The following is a 22,500-nucleotide window of genomic DNA, read 5'->3' on the forward strand; positions in this document are numbered from 1 at the left end:
ATAAGCCATATATATTTTGATATATTAATGTCTGGATTCTCTTAACGACCTCGGGATCAGAGCCCCATGGAAATCTCACAAAGACAAGAGCTTGGCTCGCGGCCGGGAATCGAACCCTGGTCGGCAAGCTTATATAGACAGTGACTAACCCATTCGGCCACGAAGGAGAGATAAAAGTCAATGACAATTCTACTATACTTATACCTGTCGAATTCAGGTATTTTGTACTTAGAATTGAAATCAACCCATCTTCACCATCGTAGCTAATTGGTAGTTTGTTACTTGGCATTCAATTTATGATAAATTTTACACATTTTTACGTGTTTTTCATATTCAAATAAGCCATATATTATTTTGATATATTAATGTCTGGATTCTCTTAACGACCTCGGGATCAGAGCCCCAGGCGAAATCTCACAAAGACAAGAGCTTGGCTCCGGCCGGGAATCGAACCCTGGTCGGCCAAGCTTATATAGACAGTGACTAACACCATTCGGCACGAAGGAAGATAAAAGTCAATGACAATTCTACTATACTTATACCTGTCGAATTCAGGTATTTTGTACTTAGAATTTGAAATCAACCCATCTTCACCATCGTAGCTAATTGGTAGTTTGTTACTTGGCATTCAATTTATGATAAATTTTACACATTTTACGTGTTTTTCATATTCAAATAAGCCATATATATTTTGATATATTAATGTCTGGATTCTCTTAACGACCTCGGGATCAGAGCCCCAGGCGAAATCTCACAAAGACAAGAGCTTGGCTCCGGCCGGGAATCGAACCCTGGTCGGCAAGCTTATATAGACAGTGACTAACCCATTCGGCCACGAAGGAAGATAAAAGTCATTGACAATTCTACTATACTTATACCTGTCGAATTTCAGGTATTTTGTACTTAGAATTGAAATCAACCCATCTTCACCATCGTAGCTAATTGGTAGTTTTGTTACTTGGCATTCAATTTATGATAAATTTTACACATTTTTACGTGTTTTTCATATTCAAATAAGCCATATATATTTTGATATATTAATGTCTGGATTCTCTTAACGACCTCGGGATCAGAGCCCCAGGCGAAATCTCACAAAGACAAGAGCTTGGCTCCGGCCGGGAATCGAACCCTGGTCGGCAAGCTTATATAGACAGTGACTAACCCATTCGGCCACGAAGGAAGATAAAAGTCAATGACAATTCTACTATACTTATACCTGTCGAATTCAGGTATTTTTGTACTTAGAATTGAAATCAACCCATCTTCACCATCGTAGCTAATTGGTAGTTTGTTACTTGGCATTCAATTTATGATAAATTTTACACATTTTTACGTGTTTTTCATATTCAAATAAGCCATATATATTTTGATATATAATGTCTGGATTCTCTTAACGAACCTCGGGATCAGAGCCCCAGGCGAAAATCTCACAAAGACAAGAGCTTGGCTCGGCCGGGAATCGAACCCTGGTCGGCAAGCTTATATAGACAGTGACTAACCCATTCGGCCACGAAGGAAGATAAAAGTCAATGACATTTCTACTATACTTATACCTGTCGAATTCAGGTATTTTGTACTTAGAATTGAAATCAACCCATCTTCACCATCGTAGCTAATTGGTATGTTTGTTACATTGGCATTATTTATGATAAATTTTACACATTTTTACGTGTTTTTCATATTCAAATAAGCCATATATATTTTGATATATTAATGTCTGGATTCTCTTAACGACCTCGGGATCAGAGCCCCAGGCGAAATCTCACAAAGACAAGAGCTTGGCTCCGGCCGGGAATCGAACCCTGGTCGGCAAGCTTATATAGACAGTGACTAACCCATTCGGCCACGAAGGAAGATAAAAGTCAATGACAATTCTACTATACTTATACCTGTCGAATTCAGGTATTTTGTACTTAGAATTGAAATCAACCCATCTTCACCATCGTAGCTAATTGGTAGTTTGTTACTTGGCATTCAATTTATGATAAATTTTACACATTTTTACTTGTTTTTTCATATTCAAATAAGCCATATATATTTTGATATATTAATGTCTGGATTCTCTTAACGACCTCGGGATCAGAGCCCCAGGCGAAATCTCACAAAGACAAGAGCTTGGCTCCGGCCGGGAATCGAACCCTGGGTCGGCAAGCTTATATAGACAGTGACTAACCCATTCGGCCACGAAGGAAGATAAAAGTCAATGACAATTCTACTATACTTATACCTGTCGAATTCAGGTATTTTGTACTTAGAATTGAAATCAACCCATCTTCACCATCGTAGCTAATTGGTAGTTTGTTACTTGGCATTCAATTTATGATAAATTTTACACATTTTTACGTGTTTTTCATATTCAAATAAGCCATATATATTTTGATATATTAATGTCTGGATTCTCTTAACGACCTCGGGATCAGAGCCCCAGGCGAAATCTCACAAAGACAAGAGCTTGGCTCCGGCCGGGAATCGAACCTGGTCGGCAAGCTTATATAGACAGTGACTAACCCATTCGGCCACGAAGGAAGATAAAAGTCAAAAAATATATTATGGCTTATTTGAATATGAAAAACACGTAAAAATGTGTAAAATTTATCATAAATTGAATGCCAAGTAACAAACTACCAATTAGCTACGATGGTGAAGATGGGTTGATTTCAATTCTAAGTACAAAATACCTGAATTCGACAGGTATAAGTATAGTAGAATTGTCATTGACTTTTATCTTCCTTCGTGGCCGAATGGGTTAGTCACTGTCTATATAAGCTTGCCGACCAGGGTTCGATTCCCGGCCGGAGCCAAGCTCTTGTCTTTGTGAGATTTCGCCTGGGGCTCTGATCCCGAGGTCGTTAAGAGAATCCAGACATTAATATATCAAAATATATATGGCTTATTTGAATATGAAAAACACGTAAAAATGTGTAATATTTATCATAAATTGAATGCCAAGTAACAAACTACCAATTAGCTACGATGGTGAAGATGGGTTGATTTCAATTCTAAGTACAAAATACCTGAATTCGACAGGTATAAGTATAGTAGAATTGTCATTGACTTTTATCTTCCTTCGTGGCCGAATGGGTTAGTCACTGTCTATATAAGCTTGCCGACCAGGGTTCGATTCCCGGCCGGAGCCAAGCTCTTGTCTTTGTGAGATTTCGCCTGGGGCTCTGATCCCGAGGTCGTTAAGAGAATCCAGACATTAATATATCAAAATATATATGGCTTATTTGAATATGAAAAACACGTAAAAATGTGTAAAATTTATCATAAATTGAATGCCAAGTAACAAACTACCAATTAGCTACGATGGTGAAGATGGGTTGATTTCAATTCTAAGTACAAAATACCTGAATTCGACAGGTATAAGTATAGTAGAATTGTCATTGACTTTTATCTTCCTTCGTGGCCGAATGGGTTAGTCACTGTCTATATAAGCTTGCCGACCAGGGTTCGATTCCCGGCCGGAGCCAAGCTCTTGTCTTTGTGAGATTTCGCCTGGGGCTCTGATCCCGAGGTCGTTAAGAGAATCCAGACATTAATATATCAAAATATATATGGCTTATTTGAATATGAAAAACACGTAAAAATGTGTAAAATTTATCATAAATTGAATGCCAAGTAACAAACTACCAATTAGCTACGATGGTGAAGATGGGTTGATTTCAATTCTAAGTACAAAATACCTGAATTCGACAGGTATAAGTATAGTAGAATTGTCATTGACTTTTATCTTCCTTCGTGGCCGAATGGGTTAGTCACTGTCTATATAAGCTTGCCGACCAGGGTTCGATTCCCGGCCGGAGCCAAGCTCTTGTCTTTGTGAGATTTCGCCTGGGGCTCTGATCCCGAGGTCGTTAAGAGAATCCAGACATTAATATATCAAAATATATATGGCTTATTTGAATATGAAAAACACGTAAAATGTGTAAAATTTATCATAAATTGAATGCCAAGTAACAAACTACCAATTAGCTACGATGGTGAAGATGGGTTGATTTCAATTCTAAGTACAAAATACCTGAATTCGACAGGTATAAGTATAGTAGAATTGTCATTGACTTTTATCTTCCTTCGTGGCCGAATGAGTTAGTCACTGTCTATATAAGCTTGCCGACCAGGGTTCGATTCCCGGCCGGAGCCAAGCTCTTGTCTTTGTGAGATTTCGCCTGGGGCTCTGATCCCGAGGTCGTTAAGAGAATCCAGACATTAATATATCAAAATATATATGGCTTATTTGAATATGAAAAACACGTAAAAATGTGTAAAATTTATCATAAATTGAATGCCAAGTAACAAACTACCAATTAGCTACGATGGTGAAGATGGGTTGATTTCAATTCTAAGTACAAAATACCTGAATTCGACAGGTATAAGTATAGTAGAATTGTCATTGACTTTTATCTTCCTTCGTGGCCGAATGGGTTAGTCACTGTCTATATAAGCTTGCCGACCAGGGTTCGATTCCCGGCCGGAGCCAAGCTCTTGTCTTTGTGAGATTTCGCCTGGGGCTCTGATCCCGAGGTCGTTAAGAGAATCCAGACATTAATATATCAAAATATATATGGCTTATTTGAATATGAAAAACACGTAAAAATGTGTAAAATTTATCATAAATTGAATGCCAAGTAACAAACTACCAATTAGCTACGATGGTGAAGATGGGTTGATTTCAATTCTAAGTACAAAATACCTGAATTCGACAGGTATAAGTATAGTAGAATTGTCATTGACTTTTATCTTCCTTCGTGGCCGAATGGGTTAGTCACTGTCTATATAAGCTTGCCGACCAGGGTTCGATTCCCGGCCGGAGCCAAGCTCTTGTCTTTGTGAGATTTCGCCTGGGGCTCTGATCCCGAGGTCGTTAAGAGAATCCAGACATTAATATATCAAAATATATATGGCTTATTTGAATATGAAAAACACGTAAAAATGTGTAAAATTTATCATAAATTGAATGCCAAGTAACAAACTACCAATTAGCTACGATGGTGAAGATGGGTTGATTTCAATTCTAAGTACAAAATACCTGAATTCGACAGGTATAAGTATAGTAGAATTGTCATTGACTTTTATCTTCCTTCGTGGCCGAATGGGTTAGTCACTGTCTATATAAGCTTGCCGACCAGGGTTCGATTCCCGGCCGGAGCCAAGCTCTTGTCTTTGTGAGATTTCGCCTGGGGCTCTGATCCCGAGGTCGTTAAGAGAATCCAGACATTAATATATCAAAATATATATGGCTTATTTGAATATGAAAAACACGTAAAAATGTGTAAAATTTATCATAAATTGAATGCCAAGTAACAAACTACCAATTAGCTACGATGGTGAAGATGGGTTGATTTCAATTCTAAGTACAAAATACCTGAATTCGACAGGTATAAGTATAGTAGAATTGTCATTGACTTTTATCTTCCTTCGTGGCCGAATGGGTTAGTCACTGTCTATATAAGCTTGCCGACCAGGGTTCGATTCCCGGCCGGAGCCAAGCTCTTGTCTTTGTGAGATTTCGCCTGGGGCTCTGATCCCGAGGTCGTTAAGAGAATCCAGACATTAATATATCAAAATATATATGGCTTATTTGAATATGAAAAACACGTAAAAATGTGTAAAATTTATCATAAATTGAATGCCAAGTAACAAACTACCAATTAGCTACGATGGTGAAGATGGGTTGATTTCAATTCTAAGTACAAAATACCTGAATTCGACAGGTATAAGTATAGTAGAATTGTCATTGACTTTTATCTTCCTTCGTGGCCGAATGGGTTAGTCACTGTCTATATAAGCTTGCCGACCAGGGTTCGATTCCCGGCCGGAGCCAAGCTCTTGTCTTTGTGAGATTTCGCCTGGGGCTCTGATCCCGAGGTCGTTAAGAGAATCCAGACATTAATATATCAAAATATATATGGCTTATTTGAATATGAAAAACACGTAAAAATGTGTAAAATTTATCATAAATTGAATGCCAAGTAACAAACTACCAATTAGCTACGATGGTGAAGATGGGTTGATTTCAATTCTAAGTACAAAATACCTGAATTCGACAGGTATAAGTATAGTAGAATTGTCATTGACTTTTATCTTCCTTCGTGGCCGAATGGGTTAGTCACTGTCTATATAAGCTTGCCGACCAGGGTTCGATTCCCGGCCGGAGCCAAGCTCTTGTCTTTGTGAGATTTCGCCTGGGGCTCTGATCCCGAGGTCGTTAAGAGAATCCAGACATTAATATATCAAAATATATATGGCTTATTTGAATATGAAAAACACGTAAAAATGTGTAAAATTTATCATAAATTGAATGCCAAGTAACAAACTACCAATTAGCTACGATGGTGAAGATGGGTTGATTTCAATTCTAAGTACAAAATACCTGAATTCGATAGGTATAAGTATAGTAGAATTGTCATTGACTTTTATCTTCCTTCGTGGCCGAATGGGTTAGTCACTGTCTATATAAGCTTGCCGACCAGGGTTCGATTCCCGGCCGGAGCCAAGCTCTTGTCTTTGTGAGATTTCGCCTGGGGCTCTGATCCCGAGGTCGTTAAGAGAATCCAGACATTAATATATCAAAATATATATGGCTTATTTGAATATGAAAAACACGTAAAAATGTGTAAAATTTATCATAAATTGAATGCCAAGTAACAAACTACCAATTAGCTACGATGGTGAAGATGGGTTGATTTCAATTCTAAGTACAAAATACCTGAATTCGACAGGTATAAGTATAGTAGAATTGTCATTGACTTTTATCTTCCTTCGTGGCCGAATGGGTTAGTCACTGTCTATATAAGCTTGCCGACCAGGGTTCGATTCCCGGCCGGAGCCAAGCTCTTGTCTTTGTGAGATTTCGCCTGGGGCTCTGATCCCGAGGTCGTTAAGAGAATCCAGACATTAATATATCAAAATATATATGGCTTATTTGAATATGAAAAACACGTAAAAATGTGTAAAATTTATCATAAATTGAATGCCAAGTAACAAACTACCAATTAGCTACGATGGTGAAGATGGGTTGATTTCAATTCTAAGTACAAAATACCTGAATTCGACAGGTATAAGTATAGTAGAATTGTCATTGACTTTTATCTTCCTTCGTGGCCAAATGGGTTAGTCACTGTCTATATAAGCTTGCCGACCAGGGTTCGATTCCCGGCCGGAGCCAAGCTCTTGTCTTTGTGAGATTTCGCCTGGGGCTCTGATCCCGAGGTCGTTAAGAGAATCCAGACATTAATATATCAAAATATATATGGCTTATTTGAATATGAAAAACACGTAAAAATGTGTAAAATTTATCATAAATTGAATGCCAAGTAACAAACTACCAATTAGCTACGATGGTGAAGATGGGTTGATTTCAATTCTAAGTACAAAATACCTGAATTCGACAGGTATAAGTATAGTAGAATTGTCATTGACTTTTATCTTCCTTCGTGGCCGAATGGGTTAGTCACTGTCTATATAAGCTTGCCGACCAGGGTTCGATTCCCGGCCGGAGCCAAGCTCTTGTCTTTGTGAGATTTCGCCTGGGGCTCTGATCCCGAGGTCGTTAAGAGAATCCAGACATTAATATATCAAAATATATATGGCTTATTTGATTATGAAAAACACGTAAAAATGTGTAAAATTTATCATAAATTGAATGCCAAGTAACAAACTACCAATTAGCTACGATGGTGAAGATGGGTTGATTTCAATTCTAAGTACAAAATACCTGAATTCGACAGGTATAAGTATAGTAGAATTGTCATTGACTTTTATCTTCCTTCGTGGCCGAATGGGTTAGTCACTGTCTATATAAGCTTGCCGACCAGGGTTCGATTCCCGGCCGGAGCCAAGCTCTTGTCTTTGTGAGATTTCGCCTGGGGCTCTGATCCCGAGGTCGTTAAGAGAATCCAGACATTAATATATCAAAATATATATGGCTTATTTGAATATGAAAAACACGTAAAAATGTGTAAAATTTATCATAAATTGAATGCCAAGTAACAAACTACCAATTAGCTACGATGGTGAAGATAGGTTGATTTCAATTCTAAGTACAAAATACCTGAATTCGACAGGTATAAGTATAGTAGAATTGTCATTGACTTTTATCTTCCTTCGTGGCCGAATGGGTTAGTCACTGTCTATATAAGCTTGCCGACCAGGGTTCGATTCCCGGCCGGAGCCAAGCTCTTGTCTTTGTGAGATTTCGCCTGGGGCTCTGATCCCGAGGTCGTTAAGAGAATCCAGACATTAATATATCAAAATATATATGGCTTATTTGAATATGAAAAACACGTAAAAATGTGTAAAATTTATCATAAATTGAATGCCAAGTAACAAACTACCAATTAGCTACGATGGTGAAGATGGGTTGATTTCAATTCTAAGTACAAAATACCTGAATTCGACAGGTATAAGTATAGTAGAATTGTCATTGACTTTTATCTTCCTTCGTGGCCGAATGGGTTAGTCACTGTCTATATAAGCTTGCCGACCAGGGTTCGATTCCCGGCCGGAGCCAAGCTCTTGTCTTTGTGAGATTTCGCCTGGGGCTCTGATCCCGAGGTCGTTAAGAGAATCCAGACATTAATATATCAAAATATATATGGCTTATTTGAATATGAAAAACACGTAAAAATGTGTAAAATTTATCATAAATTGAATGCCAAGTAACAAACTACCAATTAGCTACGATGGTGAAGATGGGTTGATTTCAATTCTAAGTACAAAATACCTGAATTCGACAGGTATAAGTATAGTAGAATTGTCATTGACTTTTATCTTCCTTCGTGGCCGAATGAGTTAGTCACTGTCTATATAAGCTTGCCGACCAGGGTTCGATTCCCGGCCGGAGCCAAGCTCTTGTCTTTGTGAGATTTCGCCTGGGGCTCTGATCCCGAGGTCGTTAAGAGAATCCAGACATTAATATATCAAAATATATATGGCTTATTTGAATATGAAAAACACGTAAAAATGTGTAAAATTTATCATAAATTGAATGCCAAGTAACAAACTACCAATTAGCTACGATGGTGAAGATGGGTTGATTTCAATTCTAAGTACAAAATACCTGAATTCGACAGGTATAAGTATAGTAGAATTGTCATTGACTTTTATCTTCCTTCGTGGCCGAATGGGTTAGTCACTGTCTATATAAGCTTGCCGACCAGGGTTCGATTCCCGGCCGGAGCCAAGCTCTTGTCTTTGTGAGATTTCGCCTGGGGCTCTGATCCCGAGGTCGTTAAGAGAATCCAGACATTAATATATCAAAATATATATGGCTTATTTGAATATGAAAAACACGTAAAAATGTGTAATATTTATCATAAATTGAATGCCAAGTAACAAACTACCAATTAGCTACGATGGTGAAGATGGGTTGATTTCAATTCTAAGTACAAAATACCTGAATTCGACAGGTATAAGTATAGTAGAATTGTCATTGACTTTTATCTTCCTTCGTGGCCGAATGGGTTAGTCACTGTCTATATAAGCTTGCCGACCAGGGTTCGATTCCCGGCCGGAGCCAAGCTCTTGTCTTTGTGAGATTTCGCCTGGGGCTCTGATCCCGAGGTCGTTAAGAGAATCCAGACATTAATATATCAAAATATATATGGCTTATTTGAATATGAAAAACACGTAAAAATGTGTAAAATTTATCATAAATTGAATGCCAAGTAACAAACTACCAATTAGCTACGATGGTGAAGATGGGTTGATTTCAATTCTAAGTACAAAATACCTGAATTCGACAGGTATAAGTATAGTAGAATTGTCATTGACTTTTATCTTCCTTCGTGGCCGAATGGGTTAGTCACTGTCTATATAAGCTTGCCGACCAGGGTTCGATTCCCGGCCGGAGCCAAGCTCTTGTCTTTGTGAGATTTCGCCTGGGGCTCTGATCCCGAGGTCGTTAAGAGAATCCAGACATTAATATATCAAAATATATATGGCTTATTTGAATATGAAAAACACGTAAAAATGTGTAAAATTTATCATAAATTGAATGCCAAGTAACAAACTACCAATTAGCTACGATGGTGAAGATGGGTTGATTTCAATTCTAAGTACAAAATACCTGAATTCGACAGGTATAAGTATAGTAGAATTGTCATTGACTTTTATCTTCCTTCGTGGCCGAATGGGTTAGTCACTGTCTATATAAGCTTGCCGACCAGGGTTCGATTCCCGGCCGGAGCCAAGCTCTTGTCTTTGTGAGATTTCGCCTGGGGCTCTGATCCCGAGGTCGTTAAGAGAATCCAGACATTAATATATCAAAATATATATGGCTTATTTGAATATGAAAAACACGTAAAAATGTGTAAAATTTATCATAAATTGAATGCCAAGTAACAAACTACCAATTAGCTACGATGGTGAAGATGGGTTGATTTCAATTCTAAGTACAAAATACCTGAATTCGACAGGTATAAGTATAGTAGAATTGTCATTGACTTTTATCTTCCTTCGTGGCCGAATGGGTTAGTCACTGTCTATATAAGCTTGCCGACCAGGGTTCGATTCCCGGCCGGAGCCAAGCTCTTGTCTTTGTGAGATTTCGCCTGGGGCTCTGATCCCGAGGTCGTTAAGAGAATCCAGACATTAATATATCAAAATATATATGGCTTATTTGATTATGAAAAACACGTAAAAATGTGTAAAATTTATCATAAATTGAATGCCAAGTAACAAACTACCAATTAGCTACGATGGTGAAGATGGGTTGATTTCAATTCTAAGTACAAAATACCTGAATTCGACAGGTATAAGTATAGTAGAATTGTCATTGACTTTTATCTTCCTTCGTGGCCGAATGGGTTAGTCACTGTCTATATAAGCTTGCCGACCAGGGTTCGATTCCCGGCCGGAGCCAAGCTCTTGTCTTTGTGAGATTTCGCCTGGGGCTCTGATCCCGAGGTCATTAAGAGAATCCAGACATTAATATATCAAAATATATATGGCTTATTTGAATATGAAAAACACGTAAAAATGTGTAAAATTTATCATAAATTGAATGCCAAGTAACAAACTACCAATTAGCTACGATGGTGAAGATGGGTTGATTTCAATTCTAAGTACAAAATACCTGAATTCGACAGGTATAAGTATAGTAGAATTGTCATTGACTTTTATCTTCCTTCGTGGCCGAATGGGTTAGTCACTGTCTATATAAGCTTGCCGACCAGGGTTCGATTCCCGGCCGGAGCCAAGCTCTTGTCTTTGTGAGATTTCGCCTGGGGCTCTGATCCCGAGGTCGTTAAGAGAATCCAGACATTAATATATCAAAATATATATGGCTTATTTGAATATGAAAAACACGTAAAAATGTGTAAAATTTATCATAAATTGAATGCCAAGTAACAAACTACCAATTAGCTACGATGGTGAAGATGGGTTGATTTCAATTCTAAGTACAAAATACCTGAATTCGACAGGTATAAGTATAGTAGAATTGTCATTGACTTTTATCTTCCTTCGTGGCCGAATGGGTTAGTCACTGTCTATATAAGCTTGCTGACCAGGGTTCGATTCCCGGCCGGAGCCAAGCTCTTCTCTTTGTGAGATTTCGCCTGGGGCTCTGATCCCGAGGTCGTTAAGAGAATCCAGACATTAATATATCAAAATATATATGGCTTATTTGTATATATATATATATATATATATATATATATATATATATATATATATATATATATATATATATATATATATATACACATATATACATTTATATATGCATATATATTTCTATATATATATATATATATATATATATATATATATATATATATATATTTATATACACATATATACATTTATATATGCATATATATTTATATATATATATATATATATATATATATATATATATATATATATATATATATATATATATATATATATACACATATATACATTTATATATGCATATATATTTCTATATATATATATATATATATATATATATATATATATATATATATATATATATATATATATATATATATATATGTATATATATGTAAGTATGTATGATTAAATACATATTTATATATATATATATATATATATATATATATATATATATATATATATATATACACATTCATATAAATATATACATTATATATATATATATATAAATATATATATATATATATATATATATATATATATATATATATATATATATATATATATATATATATATATACATATTTAAATATATATATATATATATATATATATATATATATATATATATAAATATATGTATATATATATATATGTATATATATATATATATATATATATATATATATATATATATATATATATATATATATATATATATATATATATATACATACATATTTTATATTCAAATAAGCCATATATATTTTTGATATATATATATATATATATATATATATATATATATTTATATATATATATATATATATATATATATATATATATATATATATATATATATATATATATAGTATGTATATATATATATATATATATATGGTATATATATATATATATATATATATATATATATATATATATATAGAGGTGTATATATATATATATATATATATATATATATATATATATATATATATATATATATATATATATATATATATACATATATATATATATATATATATATATATATAATCAGATTTTTCACCATTTGCGTTCTATTTTTTCCAGGACCATTACCAGTCACGGACCTTTTGGAGACTGAGAGCGAGGTGACACGTGAGGTCACCCTGACCTGGAAGGATGATTAAATTTCCACCCAAGACCATTACAAGGTCAGAGAGGAAAAGGATATTTCCTCTAAAAATATTTTAAAATTGTTTAATCAATCTTTTTTTGCCATTCACAAACAGTTTTCTTCAATTCCTTTGTTGTTTGTTTTAAAAAACATATGATCTAAAAATTTGAGGGTTAGCTAATTGATCAGGGAATGTGGTATTCTGCCTCGTGCATTTCGCGGAATCTAAAAGTTTCGTAAATCCGTTTTCTCTTTTCCACTGGGGCCGCTTTAAGCCATTTTGATAATTGTCCCAAAATTGCGATAATAAATCCAATAATGGAAGGTCGGTTGTGCTTTGACGAACAGAAGATTGGAGCCCATGTGTCTGTGTCTATGTGTTTCATGGTTGCAGCTTGGTTTGTAATTGAAATTGTTCTGAAAAAGTAAATGTATAAAGATTTTTATGTTCAGTATTTCTATTACTTCTTCCTAAGGTAGTTGGCTTTATCTTAAAAGGAATTTTGTACTTGATTGCATACAGGCAGCAGACTGTGTAAGCATATCCTTGCATATTATTTCATCATTTTTAGAAATATTTTTTGACTATTTAAAATTTTTTATTAATATAGGCAACACTGTCTAGAAATTCATACAAAATGAAATATTAGTAATAAAAGTACACTTATAATTCTTTAACACGCCAAGACTGTCGTACTATTCTGATATATTTTACAGATCTTTTACCAAGAAGTTGAAACCTTCAACGGAGACTCAAGAACTAAAGTCGTCCACGACAAAATAGATGTGAACGAACTTTATCTCGGTAGGAATTACTCCTTGTCTGTGTCAGCCATTTGGAACCAATAATTATTGCCACCAGTAATTATTGATTTGAGATTACAAAGGCATCTTCCTATTAACACGGAGGTTTTCCGATTTTACTGCAGCCAGTAGGTATATGGATTTGATGTTCCAGATATGTTTGTCCCTCACTGATTAGTATTCAACATAATTATAATGCTCATAGTTTAAACTCGCAACGAATGTTATGTTGGAGAGGCAGACATAAATCTCTCTTTTTATATATGAAAGATCCATTTTGATGTTCGTACTGTTTTTAAAATATTTTTGTATTAATTGTTTACTACTTCTCTTGTGCTTTTTTTTTCCCCTATTTTTTTTTCTTTTCATATCTGGGGTATTTTTTTTTTTTTTTGGAGGCCTTGGGCTTATAACATCCTGCTTTTCCAATTAGGATTGTAGTTTAGCTAGTAATAATAATAATGACTCTAATTTCATGGCTTTTAATCCTTTTTAATTTTCTATCTTTCTCACCTGTCAATAGAGCCAGCATCACCTATCATTGAGGAGTTACAGCCTATTCCTGCAGGGTTCATCATATCTTGGAAGAGTGATGTCACATCTCGGCAGGAAAAATATACTCTTCTTTATACTAGAAATGACACCTATGTGAAGAGTATTTGATACAAGTGCTGCATGGAAATTATGCAGGTATATGAACTAATTGGTACCGATATAACATTTAGTGATACTAGTAAGACAGTTGAATGATACATGTTTTAGAATGAAATAGATTGAACAATAGCCAAATGCTGCAGGTATAAAAATGTGATCAAATATGTATGAGTTAAGTAACATAGGTATGACTACACATGGTTAGTGACTGAATGTAGACATGCCTTTTCAATGACTAAGGAAAGAAAACTAAATTCAAATTTATGACCAATAAATCAAACAGGCATGAATAATAAACGACAAAGGCTATTGAAAAAGGTAGTATATGTCAATTCAATGACATATGGGTCATACATGAACAAAGTGACGAAGGCATGGTAATACAATGAATGATTAAAAAAATAAGTATAGCAGGTATTTCATTGGTTTATTCCCATCTTTTACAAATATATATTTTACTTTTTCGTATTTTCTATTGACCTTGGAATTCCCAAAAAAAAAAGATTTCGGAAAACAGATCTTATTCTTTCTAATTAAAATACTAGTCTTATTCTACAGTACTTTGAAATGTTTCATAGTCTTTATTAAGCTTTAACTTCTTCACCCTATTCCATTTTTTTCTCGTTTCTGTTAATATAATTTCCAGCTTCGGTTGCTAAAAAGCCTTAAATGTTTGTAGTAGTTTCGCTTTCTTTAGCTTTAAATATATTTATGGTATTCTTTCTCATTTGTTTCAACATATTGATAAAGCTAGTTCCTTATATACACTCAAGTTCAATGTTAATTAGTTCCCCACTGACTGTCGAGAGAGATTATACTTTTTCCTGCCATTTGTCCATGTGTTAGTTAGTGTATCTGCCTGTCCTATTATGCTTACCTTGTCGTTATAAGTCTTCCACATAGAAGTAATTGTGATCTAATCTGGTGTTAAGGTAGATTATAACGCAAAGAATCTGTAAAACTGGAATTTTTCATTTGTTATGTTAATTCTTGCATTGTTCAATCATTTTCAACCAAACCTTTTTTGAAGGGCATAGATCATTTTACAGATGTGCAAGAGAGGATAACATGCATTTGTCAGCCTGTCAGTGTATCTGTCTGTTGTACATGACCGGACATTTCAGTCCATCCTGACTTTGGAAAGCTGTTTGACTGTCTGCCCACCATTGGATGTATCCCACTTAGCAACTATTCATACACTGTTGATAAGATTTCAGTCAGACTTGGTAAATTGGTAGACCGTCCTGTATAAATTTGCATGATAGGATATTATTATCTGTAAATCTTATCTTTACCTATGTGTGAAGTTGTTGAAAAGTCCAATTAAAGTTATCCTAAACTCTCACTGAAGTCCATCTTTCCATTTGATGTATTATTTAGTCATGTTTTGGAAGATGATGATAAACCCTCGCTGATGAGAAGAATATGTAAATTAGTATTTGTGAATTTTGATACCTGTTAAGAAGAAACCTTTTAGTTTTCTTTACAATGATTTTATTGATATTAATTTGTGATTATTCATAGACTTTGTATATTTACAATTTTCAATTGGATTTAGTATTACTAAATTCTATTTTGTGTTGATTGTAATGAGATTATTATATTTGTAATCGTGTCTACTAGAATAATTTTGTATTTGTGAAAGTCGGTTGGTAATGAACTCAAACTTTTTGATAAGCCGTAGGATTTGATATATGTACATTAAATTTATGTATATTGTGTTACAAGACTTATGAAAATGGTTTGTCTTTTTCTATTGAATATCTGGGTAAAATAATAATACTGCAATTCGAAATCCTCATCGTATTATAGAACAAAGAATTTCTAGATATTTCTCATAACTGCATCGACACCAGTCGTCTGACAGGCCTGAGTTCTACAGGAAGATTCGGGAGTGGGAGCCTGGCGTGGCGGTCTGTTGCCTAATGTTACAGTAATCCTTTACGCTCCCGAATTCTGTAGAGAAAAAAGATCCCGATATATAGGACGGGTGACGAGTTAGAAGACAGTCTTGACTGACCATTACTACACCCGTTGTGACCCTGAAGTTTATGCGTCATTTACTATGATTTAATATCTTGAAGAAGATATTATAGGTAGTAATTTGGCCAGGGCACCAGTCATTCGTTAAGTTACTACCTCTAAAGAGTTATTGGGTCCTTTGACTGAACACACAGTACTTCATTAGATCCTTCTCTTTGAATACGATTCATTTTGTCTTTGCCTACACATATACTAAATAGTCTGACCTATTCTTTCTATATCTTCCTCTGCCCTCATACATCTGACAACACTGAGGTTAACAAACAATTCTTCTTCGCTCAAGGGTTAACTTTTGGAGTGTAATTGTTCAGTGGTTAATTTCCTCTTGGTAAGGGTAAAAATGACTCTTTAGCTACGGTAAGCAGCTCTTCTGGGAGAAGGACACCATTGTTCTCTATTCCTGGATGGTATCATGGCCTCTGTACCATGACGTTCCACTGTCTTAGATATCTCGCACTTTAGGGTACACGAGGGAACGTGGTTCCTTCTTATTTTTTTCCTCTTTCTTTTAAGCATTTATATATGAAAGATCTAATTTAAAATTGTTACTGTTCTTAAAATATTTGATTTTCATTGTTTATTACTTCCCTTTTGGTTTATTGGTTTCTTTTCCTCACTTGAATATTCTTCTCTATTGGAGCCCTGGGACTTACAGCTTCCTGCTTTTCCAACTAGGGTTGCAGAGGATAGATTTTTATATTTTTTTTATTGTATTAGAGAGAGAGAGAGAGAGAGAGAGAGAGAGAGAGAGAGAGAGAGAGAGAGAGAGAGAGAGAGAGAGAGAGGGGGGGAGATGAGTTAGTTAATGTAATGATTGTTTGCAGTGAGAAAGACTGTTGATAGAATTGATGTTGTCTTGGGCGAATGCTTTTTTTTAATTGACTGCAGCTAGAGTCAGTGTGTTGTGAAAGCTGAATTAATTATCTAACTTTGTAATTATTTCCGACCAGCTTTGGAAGTTTCTTTTTTTCTTTTTACCAGTAAGTACAGTTTTATGTATCTTTACTTGTCGTGACTGTAAATAAAATACAGTTTATAATTTCATCATTAATTACAGTACGATAGTATAGTTAGCTATGAGTGTCCGTATTTTTTTTTTTTTTTTACTTTTCAGGCCGTAATTCCTCCTTTGAAGGAAGAGCTTTTTTTTTTTTTTTTTTTTTTTTTTTTTTTTTTTGCCCGAATGTGGACTTGATTGTTGCTGACTAGACAAATAAGGATTTTGATTCGACTGCTCCTTAGAACTAGGTAACTGTTGATGTCCCAGCCAGAGTAGACAGTATTTATTTTACCTGCCATGTATTTGACTGTGAATCTATATTACTAAAGTGTTTTTTTTTTTTTTTTTTTTTTTAAAGCGGAACTATTTTGGAGTCTCAATATACTTCAGCTCCCAATAACCTGACAACTTAATTGATGGGCGATGATCAGTTACCAGAAGTAGGTTAGGACAACCCAGCAAAAAAAGACAAGCTTTTTCAGAGACCAGACCACAGCCGCCACCTCCCCCTCGATAGGGGCGTAGATCAATTCATTTTTGAAAGGGGCCTGCTGCCCTACAATGCTAGATTCCAACCCCACTGACAACATAAACGTACATCAGTATAGATTGCTGTAATACGACAAAGCTCATTCACTCTTTACTCCAGTCAGTCATAACAATTGTTGGTCTTGTTTTGTCATGATAATGCAAACCCACAGATATTAACCTACACACATTATTTTTGGCATATTCACATTTAGATATTAAAAGTTGTTCAATCATAGTTGAATCTTGAGACGATGGATAAGGAAAAAATCTCTCTCTCTCTCTCTCTCTCTCTCTCTCTCTCTCTCTCTCTCTCTCTCTCTCTCTGAATGTGTTTGTTCATCTTTATTTGTCATTTACTTGTTTAACTATCATTTAGATGATGATAATGATAGCAACAAGAATAATTATATTTGGTGCACGAGTGATGTATATTCCAGAGTGTATCGACCGTAGTTTTAAAAGTATGCCCCGAGACAATTGACACCATATCAAAATGTGCAAACTTATGATGAGTTTCCAGTAAATGATATGTGGTAAGCGTGGGATTTGCCACTAGTTATGGGAAAGGGTCGTCTATTCCCATTGAATGTTGTACCCGAGAAATGTTCCAGCAGCCATTGCTTGAAAAAAGGGGACATTCTCCTATGTAGGAGAGTATGGCATTTTTTTTGCGTCTCTCATTGCTCCCCCCTATGCCAACAATTTTGATCAAAGTGGTGTATTTTGTGAAATTTGGATCTACCAGCCCTAAAAACTCTCCTGACTTAATGACAGAATAAACTTCCGTGTCCCGTTGGGAAAATACATACGCTCATCTTTTGACATGTTGGTACCTTTGATGTTAACCTGATTATACCCCCATTACACTTTTTATACCTTCTGCTGTGTGCTATTTTTTTCTTTTGCTTTATTTAGTTTTTTACATCGATCCCCAGGTTCCTTGCATGGATTGACCAAACAATACATACTTCATTTCTAGTAACTGCTACAGCTTCTAATTTACAACTTTTATTATTTTTACCACTCAAGACCATAACATCCACGGCCGTTAGTTAGCACGACCCAGCGCCAACACTTAATGGCTCAGACCTTCCATCCGCTAACTTCTCTTTCGGCATGTTTTCTTACCAGCTGCTTATTCTGCTTGCACCAATGATGCCAGTCTTACCCTCTGACGCACCCTTACTAAGCACACGACTCTTGCTCCCAGAGCAATGATTAGCAAAGTGTCCTCTTTTCCCGAAATAAAACTTTCTGCAGCGTAAGCAGGGCAATTGGCAGATATCTCTAGTGTTCCCAAGACAAAAAAGATGTGTTGCTCTTTTTAATACTAATATCAAATGGGTGGAGCATTTTCCAGCCTTAGCGAGTCAAAGACAGTAAAGGGCTGTCTGAGATTGAAAAACCATGAAAAATGTACAAATAGAGTTGCTATATTTCAACTCTTTACTATCATTTAACCTCTCAATTATTCACGGCAAATACAAAACACTCGCTCCAACACACACACACACACACACACACACACACACACATATATATATATATATATATATATATATATATATATATATATATATATATATATATATATATATATATATCAATTACTACTTTTTCGTAGGTGGGACCAGGTAGACATTCTCCAGGGTGCGGGGGTGGGGGCCCGTCTCCTCTTCACCACCACTTGCCCCGGAAAGTATGACACTGTGGAAATAAAGAAGTACTTTCAGTTTTAGATGGTGTGGAGATAGGTTAAATGAGTATTCTTGATATAGCCTGTAAGATATTGATTGATTGATTTGAGGTTTTCTGGAATCCTTACATCTAAGGATAAGATATTATGTAATATTATTTGACAACCCTTAGTGTTTTAGCAAATATTTCTAATAGTATTCATTATTAGTTGATTTGTAAAAGATGGCAGCAGTAGATTAAAGTAGCTCTCTTTGTTGGAAGATTGATAAGTAACGAAATTGAGGTATCAACCCTGCACAATAGATAATAAGTGATGGATACAATAGATACTAATGATTTCATAGCACTTTGAACACAATCTAAGTTTATAATTTCGTATAAAGAATAGTTATATTGATATAAATGAGGACGCTATTACATTTTAGCAAAAACTATCAGAAATTTGCTTTATTGAAAAATCATATAAAAAAACAAACCTTTTTAGTCTCTGAACGACAAAATTCTCCAAAATTTTGTCATGAAACTATGTACCTATTTTCCCAAAATGTAATCTCCTGTAAATTCTTGGGAAAATACATTTTCAGATGGCATGGGCACCAAATTATTCCCCATGTTAATACCCTGACTATAAGTTATAAATAGTTAAATAGTTGTCAGTTACTTTATTTTGAGACATTTCACTGCCTGGAGACCAATCTGACTTACCAATTTCATGCAAAATGTTCTCTTAATCTTGATTCAAATGTGCTTAAATCTATATGATAAAGTCTCTATTTACAGTGATTAAGTGCCCGAATTATCAAAGCTATGTAGCGTTGTATGCGGGCCTTTGGTCCCGGTAAATTACTCAAGGTAGATGGGCTCTTAACGAGCAAGAAATACTTTAATATCAGTGAGGCTCTCGTTCAAAGTGTTCCAGCAAAAGTCATCCATATCAGCTCCTCAGCCTATCATGGTAGTAGTTAAATCACAATTTCTGATGCAAAGCAGGAAAGAGAAAATTCAAATATTAAGATATCTCGAAAATATATGTTCTATTGTCCTTTTAATCACTATATCACACAACTCAGGAGTGATGCCTTGAATTCTATTACGATCTAAAAATAGTTACAGGCTCTTTGAATAAGTAAAATAAATCTATATAACATCAACTAACATTGAAACATGGGAATTAAATATAAAAAGAAACTCTCGAAAAAACACAAAGGGTTTATTCACAAACTTACAAATAAAACTAACATTACTTCTTCGCTTACTTTAACTGACAAATCAAATCAATCAAAACACCAACAGTCTTCTAGACTAGAGTTAAATAACTTGAAATTCTCAAGTAAATCAGAATTTTTCTCAAAACTAATTTCGCTGCAACACAGATATTACTGGCATTGGGCGTTCGTTGTATTTCTTTAGCAAGTTTATGTTCAGCCACTTAGCTCTACGTCTAAGCCTATCTAATAAGTAATTCAAATTGCCCCTTTTTCCTAAAATAGGAAAAGGACCTTCGAACTTATAAGATAATGAGGGACCTTCTTTCTGAATTAATACTAAGACTTTATCTTCCACACGGAAATTTCTCTCCTTTGCCTTAAGATCATATCTTCTTTTAGTTTCCCCTTGGTTGTTGCTCTTGTTTTCTATTGCTAATTTCCAAGGTTTCCTTAAATTCTCCTTGTAATTTTCTAAATTCTGAAAGTAATTTTCTCTACTCTCTTTGCTAACTGACTTGGGGCAAACATAACGACACAAAATTTCGTCTTTTGAATAAAATGTGTCCTTACAAATATTATCGGAGTCATCATCCAACTCGCTTTCTGAAATTCGAGACAGTGTCTCTTCCTCTCTCTGTAACTTAATTAGCTCATATCTGTTTAAAATTCTAGTGCCTGAAACATTGCAGTAACTATTACTTGAATCCACTACATCAACTATGTCTATGTCACTTCTTTAGACAGCTACATCATCATCTTGCTAACACTGTCAACATCGATGGAGTCGGTCTTAGCCCCGCACTTGCTAAGATCAACCTCACCGCCTCCATCACACACGTTCGAACCTTCGAACAAATTATGACCTTAGTCTATATCTGTATCTAAACCTGACCTAGTTACTACCCTTTCAGGCTCTGGATCCTCAATAAAATAGGATTCACATATCTGGATGTAGTTAAATCATTGCCGACAATAATGTCAACGTCGTCAACTGGCAAATAGTCTACAACTGCTAGTTTTACATCTCTTGACACTCCCTGACTTTTCAAGTTAAATTTCAACAAAGGACAAACAACGCAAGTATTCAGAAACCCACATAACATAACTTTTTTTTTCATAATGGTTTTTGACCTTTTTGGCACACACTCTCTCCTAATAAGGGAAACGGCTACTCCGGTGTCCCTAAGCAAGACAACTCTCGAATCCCCTCCTTCAAGCGAAGAAACTACACCTTCAGACATAAAATCTCCGTAAAATTTCCTAGTTTCTTTCATTATGTAATTTCTGCTTGATTCTGCTGGTTTCTTGACATTTTTCTCCTCTGCCATAAAATTCCTTGCTTTAGGCCCTTTCTTATTACATCGATAACAAATTATGTCTGAACTACTACCTTCCCATTTGCTCTTACAAAACCTGGTAGTATGCCCTCGTTTTCCACATGTATAACAATAATAATGTTAATCATACTTCCCTGTATTACTGTTGCTAAAACTACTCTTACTATGTTGTATCTTCCAAGAAGAAGGATTATTTTTCTTCTTATTATCACTTAAACTATGAGAAAGACTGTACTCATCTGCCAACCTTGCTGCATCTGTAAAAGACTTTTCACACTTCTCTTCTATATGTAGTTTATTGTCTGGAGATATATTATTATCTTTGAAGTTTTCTAACAAAACTAAGTTCTTTAGATCATCAAAACTTTCTACTTCAGCGGAAGTTAAATAATCACAAAATTATCTTTCTAACTTCTTTCTGTATTCGACATAAGTACTGCT

General features: G+C 35.0%; 1 protein-coding gene and 1 long non-coding RNA gene across 2 annotated transcripts in view; both read left to right on the top strand.

Moving 5' to 3' along the window:
- The window catches only part of LOC137626856 (uncharacterized), a 349,492-nt gene that overhangs the window by 258,536 nt on the left and 68,456 nt on the right, over positions 1-22,500 (top strand). The window lies entirely within an intron of this gene.
- LOC137626614 (uncharacterized) lies at positions 12,718-16,048 on the top strand. Its single transcript, XR_011041067.1, has 3 exons — positions 12,718-12,821; positions 13,502-13,716; positions 14,112-16,048. It is a non-coding gene; the product is annotated as an uncharacterized lncRNA (long non-coding RNA).

The sequence above is a fragment of the Palaemon carinicauda genome, chromosome 34 (assembly GCF_036898095.1).
Source record: "Palaemon carinicauda isolate YSFRI2023 chromosome 34, ASM3689809v2, whole genome shotgun sequence".
Lineage (NCBI taxonomy): Eukaryota > Metazoa > Arthropoda > Malacostraca > Decapoda > Palaemonidae > Palaemon > Palaemon carinicauda.